We start from the raw sequence: 6,930 nt of genomic DNA, 5'->3' as shown, positions 1-6,930 counted from the left end.
TATTATGTCTAAGTGTAGCATCTCTTGGTGGTTGTTTATAGTCAATAACAGTTCCGTGGTTTGTTGGGTTATAGTTCCTGAAGATAACAGACTTCCATCGATAGCTTCGACCGCCTGGATGATGTCTTTGGTCTTCCAGAGATTATGATGTTTCAGGGCCCAATCATGGTCAAGGAATATGCCCATTGCTCCACAGTCTACCAGGCCCAGGACGGGATACGTTTCATCTTTGGTGATTGACAGAAACACGTGAAGAATCACCAGGCTGTTTGTGGGTTGACTGGTTTTGCTTGGAGAAGACTTGGAGCACAAATCTTTCTCCCGAAGCTGGGCTCCGTTCAAGATCGGGAGCTGGCATTTCCCAAATGCCTGGAAGGAGCTAGTGGGCAATTTCTCACTAGGTGTTTGTCTGATGCACAATACATACATAGTCCTGTATCAATTCTATGAGCTCTTTCTTGTGGAGAAATGGGGCCCCGTAAGGCGCCAAGTTGCATTGGCTCAGGATCCGGCTGGGGACTAGAAGCCGTCTCCTTACGACTGGTATAATCCAAGGGGGCATTTTTTGGCAAGGAACATGTCTTTTTCTTTTCAGGCTTCCTTTCCTGGATGCCGAAATCAATTTGCAATGACAGATCCAGTAAAGCCTGAAACGAGCTTGGACGGGCTATCCGGGCGAGTTCATCCTTGATTTCGTCGTTCAATCCACGGAGAAACAGTGTGAAACAGGCTTCCGGAGCCCAGTCAGCCTCCATGGCCAATTGTTTGAAACGGGTGACGTATGACAACATATCCTGAGAACCTTGTTGAAACTCCAGTAGCTTCTCTTGAGCACTGTAAACTTGTTTAGGTCGATCAAACATAGTTTTAAAGGCATCTACAAATCCTTCATATTTGTCCAGGAGTGGGTCCCCTGCATTAAATAGGGGTGTTGCCCACCCCAAGGCGTTTCCTGAAAGGTGGGAAATTATAAACCCTACCTTGGCTCTGGGTGTTGAGAAATAGTAAGGTTTGAAGGTAGAATGCACTAAACATGAGTCGAGGAAGGAATGCAATGCCTTGGTGGTTCCATCATATTTGTCCACAGTACCCCCTACTTTCCTGGAACTTTCTTGGAAGGCCGAATCCCTGGAGAGCACGAGTTGTTTCAATGCTGCATTTTCAGCCTTTAAGTTCTGTACTTCAGTAGTCAGTTCTTGCATACCTCTCATGAGGTCTTGAACGGCTGCTTCCATTGTAGAATCAATATTCAATCCTTGGCGTCTCGAACTGTCACACTTTGCCTGAAATCTCACCTGTTTGTTTTTCGATGTCTTGGACTGGGTCTTTTCCTTCTTCCGGACAGCTCGGGATTTGTAAAGACACAATCGCGTATCCTCCGTCGCCAGCGTGCAGGCGAGTCCGACCGAGGTGAGTATGCGTTCAATTCCAGGGAGGAGTACGAATAATATGCAGAGTCCCGGAAGGAAGGAAGCCAGGAAGGAACCAGGATAAGAACAAGGTAAGGAGCAAACGCTACGGGCGGAAGGCCCTAGGAAGGAGAGCGCTGAAAGATGGCTTAGGGTAGAGGAGGGCTTGTATTACCACACTTGCCGAAGTTCGGAAGTTAGCGTTGAGACATGAAGCGCATAAGGGGCGTGTCTCTTTTGACGGAACTTGCGAACTCCTGAAAACACTAGAGCGGTAATCACGCACTAACGTCGGCCATGTTGGGTGTACCTTGGAAGGAATGTAGCAATGTCTTATGGACCACGTAGTCCAGAAGGGGCTGAAACGTCAAATCATGACAAATACAGCTTCCATCTATACCTTGCATGCAGGGAGACCATCCCTAGTTCATGTCGTATGGCACACATGGAAACCGATTGAGGTAGCGACAGAACTGATCTCCAGAAAAGACCCTCCATCCTCAACCATAGGGTCTCTGGGAGCCATGTTTAGTTTCCACACCATAGGGGAGAATGGGGGTCACCATCTGATTAAAAAAGATAATGGCAGATGTTAATGAAAATGTGCCATATCTAGCCTGTATAATACATGCTTGAGATATGGCAGTCTTCAATTTTCTTTATAGGACTAGATAATAAGGTTTATCAGAAGCATGGTTGCTAATGCTAAGGCCTAGGAATTCATATTCTTGAACTACCAGTATCGGTTTTCCTTGGAGCATCCATATGAATTTCATCTTTCTCTTAGTCTGTCGTCATCAATCATAATCTTACACTGAGATTGGTTGACCTTAAGTGAGTTAGCATTTACATAATCACCCAACTGGGCCAAGAGTGCTTGCAGGCCCCTGGGTGTTTTAGCCAACAACACAAGGTTGTCGGCATAAAACAGCCAGGGGATTGCGCACTCTCCCAGTTTGGTGGAGTCAGAGGTGACCTCAGCAAATTGGTATTGCATATCTGCAATAAATAAATAATGTTGATGCGAGTATACACCCCTGTTTGAGGCCTCTATAAGTTGTGATAGGGTCCGACAGATTACCGTCTAAGGAAAGGCAAATTTGAACAGTAGTTTGAGAGTGTAGTTGATTTATCCAGAGGAACAGGGCAGGCAGCTCTGGATAACTTTCCCATTAACAAATCTCTGGACACAGAATCGAACGCTGCCTTAAAATCTATAAAAGCCATGTCGAAAGGCTGCTTTCTTTGGTGTTCTTTAAGTTTTATGGCATGAAAAGTGTGTAAATGTATCGCTGTACCCAGTCCTGACACAAATCCAGTTTGATTAGGATCCTGTATGTCAGTTTGATTCAATTCTCTCAGAATAAGTCCAGCGAACAGCTTCCCAGGGACATCTAATAGGGTGATTGGTGTATAGTTTCCATGGTCACTGCGATCACCCTTCTTATAGATCAGGACAATGATGGATTTCCTCCACACGGGAGGGAGTTGTTGAGTTTGGATCGTCTGGGAGAATATAAACATTAATATCCTGGCCCATGCTAACGGGTGGGCTTTAATCATCTGGTTTGATAGATGTGGCCCGGCATGAGCTTAATCTCATGATATGATAAAGTACATCATCAATATCAAACTGCAATGTTAAGTGGGTACTCCAAGGTTGGTCAACTGCCTTGCCCGATAGGTTTATCAGAAGCATGGTTGCCCGGATATGAGGTTTTGTAAAACAATTGCCACCCTTCGTCGGGGACTGCATTAATCTGTAAACCGAATTGTGAGGACCCGTTTGCTATATTTAGGAGCCCCCAAATGCGAGCCGAGTTCTTAGTAGCCATCATTTCTTACATTTGTTCGGCATCTCGTTGGTACATTAAGGCTCTTCTGGCTTTAATCCAGTTTTTTATATTGGCATTTTAGAGTGCTTAACCTTGGTACCATTTGGGAGGAGGGTGGAGATAGAAGCTTTCCTGATCGCCAATTTTTCTCATCACCTGTGGAGCTCCTCAAGGTTCCATCTTCTCCCCAGTGATCTTCAATGTATGCATGGAGCTGCAGGGATCCCTACTGGCCACACAAAACATCCACATCCACCAATACACTGATGACACACAGCTATAACTCAAGTTCATCTCCTTCAAGGACATCCACAAGTTCAAAACCTGCCTCTCGCTGTTGCAGGCTTGGATGTCCAATGCATACTTGAAGCTCAACCCCTCCAAGACCGAATTCCTACTCCTCAGCAACAACACCAAACACCCAGACATACAAACCTGGCTATCAATCATGAACCCTGAGGGATTCACATCCGAGCTCACCCGATGCACCAAGTCTAACGGGTTCCACATCGACAAACACCTCTCCTTCATGACACATAGCTAAGAAAACTCTGCCAGCTTGGTATCAGCTCTCCCTACTGCGGAATGTCAATCCCTTCTTCCCTTCGAACAGCTTTATATCCACCGTTCAAGCACTGGTGCTATCACACCTGGATGGGGGCAATGCCCTCATTGAAGGCCTCCAGTCATCCTCCCTTGTGCCCCTGAGAAGTGTCCTAAACGGGGCTGCATGCTTCATCAATGGTCTACGCAGGTACAACCACATCACCCTTTCCCTCATCAACCATCACTGGCTCCCACTGCATGCACAAACCACCTTCATGTCTTGCTGCATCATCTATTAGGCAGTCACCCTCAAGTCAACCAGCTGTCTTGCAGAGAAACTCAGCATCTCTGGTGGACAGTGCACCACCAGAAGCAAGGACACGTGCAGACTTGAAATCCGGTGCTGCAAAAAAGAAAGGACCAGAAAACAAGCCTTCTCTGCCTTTGCCCCAAGAATATGGAACCTCCTCCCTATCATCATCAGACTCACCCCATGCTCCTACAATTGAGAAAAAAAATTAAGACCCACCTCTTCAAGGAGTCTCTCCTCAACATCTAAGCCATGACACTGTTCCCCGCGCCACTCCTCCCGCAACCCTGTACAGCTGTACGCCTCCTTTGTGCAGCTCTGAATACTACCCCTGCTTTATATTTGTACTGTTGTAACCTCTGGAAAGTACTCTGTTTTGCATCTGTACTGTTGTATACCTCTGTAAAGTACTCCATTGTGTATCTGTATTGTTGTATAGCTCTGTAAAGTGCTCCATTGCTTCTCCAAGCTAGGTCTGCGCTCATTAAACACCTTAATATTAAGACCAATCAAAACCAAGCAATAACTGCACCAGGGGCTGAAGAGAAAGGAAAGAATATCTCAGAAGGAATTAAAGAGCCACAAACAATGTTACAAGGTTCAACAGGAAGCAACAAGAAAAAGGAAAAAGAAATGATCAGGCCCTGGATCAGACGCAGAAGAAGGAAACAACAAAGAGGGCAATCAGCTATAAGAAGTATGGGAATTGGAAGGATCATGTAAGAAATCAAGCCCAAAAAGGTCCCAGAGACTGAGAAGACTCCATGCAAGGTGTGATAATCTTGTGATGGACTAATATACAATTTTATTATTAAAGAAAGGATATTGTGGTAGCGTTACTCCACTTGACCTGCACTCAGTAACGTCATGCAGAGGAAAGCTGATCAGCAGGTGGAGGCCAGGATAAGGGGCCTCATCACGACTTTGGAGATAACCCTTAAAATCGGCAGTAACGCTATTAGCGCCGATTTTAAGGGTCCATCAGATCAAGATTCCAAATACCGCCGGCGCCATTACAGCCGGCGCAAGTACAGCCGGCTGTACAAGCGCCGGCTGTAATAGCGCCAGTAACCATTCGCGCAAAAACATCAGCAATCACGAGTCCGGCGTAGGAGCAATTAAAGAAAGGATATTGTGGTAGCGTTACTCCACTTGACCTGCACTCGGTAACGTCATGCAGAGGAAAGCTGATCAGCAGGTGGAGACCAGGATAAGGGGCCTCATCACGACTTTGGCGATAACCCTTAAAATCGGCGGTAACGCTATTAGCGCCGATTTTAAGGGTCCATCGGATCACGAGTCCAAATACCGCCGGCGCCATTACAGCTGGCGCAAGTACAGCCGGCTGTACAAGCGCCGGCTGTAATAGCGCCAGTAACCATTCACGCATAAACATCAGCAATCACGAGTCCGGTGTAGGAGCAATTAGCGCCAGAAAAGCGGCGGATAATCCGTCGAAAATACCTCCAGCAAAAATCTGGAGGTAACAGAACACAGGCCACAGCAATAAGGGCCCAGGTGAAACCAATGCAAATCAGAGGCCTACAAAGGACCCACCCATGCACAACACACACTCCTCAACACCATTACACCAGCAGGAGCAGGGAGGAGACAGCAATAAGGGCCCAGGTGAAACCAAGGCAATTCAGAGGCCTACAAAGGACACACCCATGCACAACACACCCTCCCCAACACCATGCTGCCATTCGGAGCCGGGAGCCTTGATGTTGACTTCTACCTGCTGCGCCTGGAGCTACAGAGGCCATCCAACCAGGCCAGGGCCCTGGGAGTGCAGGGGGTAGTGGGGATGAGGAGAAGGAGGAGGAGAGCAGCACCTGCAAGGCGGCCAGCCATCCCCAGGGTCAGGCCAACACCCTGGGCTCTGACTGATGGCCATTTGGTGACAGAATATCGGCTGGACAGGGCAACCATCACCCAGTTGCTGTACACAATCCAGGGCGACATTGGCAGCCGCATAGCCACCAGCATGGCAGTACCTCCCCTAGTGAAGCTCATGTCTGTGCTTCAATTCCTTGGGACTGGCAGCTACCAACATACCGTTGCCATGATGCATTGAATGGCCCAGTCCACATTCAGTGCCATGCTGGGAAAGGTGCTCGATGCACTGTTAAATCATGTGAACGAGCACATAGCATTGCCAGCCACACAGGCACAGGTGCACCAGCTGAAGGGTCAATTCTATGCCATTGCCCAAGTTCTGAATGTAATAGCAGCCCTGGACTGCTATTACATGTGGCACTCGTACCACCCCAGGCACCTGAGGCAGCCTACAGAAACCGGAAACAGTACCATTGCAGCATTCACATTCAAGCACCTTGCACGAGAAACCTTGGACATGTCCAACACAGCAGAACACATCCATGCAGGATGTAAAAGACATGTGGCGGCACATTGACATATGGAAGCCCCACCACCATAAATCCTCCTGTGTGAGTAGCACCATGGCTCCCAAAACTGACACAATACAGAAATCCCACCCTGGCCCCCGACAGTAATGACATTCTAAACCATAAGCTGGCACATCCACAAATGCACCACACATAAGTAGGCTAAGTAATGTCAATGTACATCCCACGAACACTGTCCCCAGAATGGCCAAGCACATGCATGGAGAACATTACAGAATAGTGACAACCAGGAAAAGCAACTGCAGCCAAATGTATTTGCAATGACAAATGAGGCAGCCACTTCTGTCATGCAGAAGTAGATGGAAGGGCCCCCTTACCCAGCGACAAGTGAATGAGTAGTGTTACATCCAGAAACATAGGCGTACCAAGCTGAGAGTACCTCATTGATTTAATCGCCCATA

The sequence above is a fragment of the Ambystoma mexicanum genome, chromosome 9 (assembly GCF_040938575.1).
Source record: "Ambystoma mexicanum isolate Mex_15411 chromosome 9, UKY_AmexF1_1, whole genome shotgun sequence".
NCBI classification, from domain to species: Eukaryota; Metazoa; Chordata; class Amphibia; order Caudata; family Ambystomatidae; genus Ambystoma; species Ambystoma mexicanum.
The sequence above is the reverse complement of the archived record's forward strand: the minus strand, read 5'-3'. Positions refer to the sequence as shown.